Below are 1,732 nucleotides of genomic sequence, written 5' to 3' on the forward strand. Positions count from 1 at the left end.
TTTCATGGAAAGCTGTTTGTGGGAATCGCTGCTCCCGCTCCGCCGTGGGCCGCGTTCTCGGCTCGGTGGCTGACGCTGCTGCAGCTCCATCAATATTAAATGGGCATTAAAAGAAGGCTCTGCGCTCCCGGTTCCCTGATTTCTCCGAGCAGGGCCCCTGGCGAACCCCCTTTATGTGAAACGCAGCGTTTCACTGCGGAGCGCCTCCCGGGACCGTGCGCTGCCTCTTCTGGCTGAGTCCCTGGTGCAGGGCCGTCTCCCCGCTGAGGACGATGCAGGGCAGCCCCTTCATAAGGGCTGTGCCCACCTGGCCAGCCTCCTTGCAGATTCGTGGGGTGGGAAAGGGGAGAGGGCGATGGCTCTTCAGCCTTTAGCTGAGCCCTCTTGACACCCACCCTCTGCCAGGCCTGTGCCGGCACCAGGGAGAGAGACTGGCAAGACACTCTGTCCGTCTATCCCTCCCTCCCCCCTCCCCCCTCTCCCCCCTCCCTGCATCCGTCCCTCCGTCCCCTCACTGATTCAGTATTTATGAAGTCTCTGTGGGAGGCCCTGGGTGGTGGTGATGATGTAACCACGGTAATCGCTAACATTTATTGGGCACTTACTGTGTGCTGGGCTCTGTGATAAGCAGTTTACACGCGTCGCCTCATTTAATCTTCCTGACCGTGCGGTCGGTCCTAACTAGTCTCTCCACGTTGTCGCCGAGGAAGCAGGGCCTCGGCTGGTTGAGCCGCTGGCTCAGGGTCCGAGAGTCGGGGTCCCCTCAGAGGAGCCGTGGCGAGGACGCAGGGCAGGGGCGTGGGGAGCAGGCGTTTGAGAAGGTTGGGTACCGGGGCTCCTGGAGCTGCCGCCTGTGCTCACACCGGACACCCCTGCGCCGCGGATGCCCCGCGCCTGGGCTGCCCTGCTCCCAGCCGGCCTCCCGCACACACGTGTCCAGTGGAACCGAATGGTGATTATAATGTGACCGCAGATGTTAGCCGGGCACTGGGAACCCGCCAGGCACGGTGCCAGGATTCCCATGCACGGAGCCTGCACAGCTGCCCTGGGAGGTGAGGTTCTTATTTCCAAACCCATTCTCCAGAACAGGAAGCCCAGGAAGCTCAGAGAGGGCAGGAAGTTGGCCTAAGGTCACACAGCAAATCAGCGCGACGCTGGGGTTCAGATCCCCGTGCAGATCTGGGCCCTGGGAGCCCTGGACCTCGGCTTCTGCTGCCCGAGGCTTCTCCCCAGTTTCCAGACAGGGCGGCAGGGCCGGCTCCCACAGAGGTTTTGTGGCAGATTTTTTTCTTGGAGGAAAGGGGGCTGAGCTGTGCCTCAGGATGTGCTTTGTGTGTGTGAGTGGGGGTTGGAGAGAGGATGCAGCTATCGTTGCACCGTGTATGGGCACGATCGTCGAGATTTCCTTTTAAAATTAATAATCCATTTCTCCTTCCCACATAATTAAAATGTTCTCCAGTCTCTAATTTTTGTCATTTTCCTAATCTAATTTGTTTTCTGACTCTGTCGATTCTTCTTCCATGCGCAAAGCAGAGGGGATTTTTCTTTGTTTGACGTGACTGGGATGTGGCCGACCAGGAGAGTTTAAATGACGCAGTTTTCTCCCTGGTTAAGTGCGGTGCGAACGGAATGATCGCAGGGCCCTAATGACCAAACGCGGAGACAAAACAAAACAACGTTCAAGGCGTTTCTTATTTACACGGGTTCAAAAATAACGATGGAGCGGACGACG

The sequence above is a fragment of the Myotis brandtii genome, unplaced genomic scaffold (genome assembly GCF_000412655.1).
Source record: "Myotis brandtii unplaced genomic scaffold, ASM41265v1 scaffold138, whole genome shotgun sequence".
Classification (NCBI taxonomy): Eukaryota; Metazoa; Chordata; class Mammalia; order Chiroptera; family Vespertilionidae; genus Myotis; species Myotis brandtii.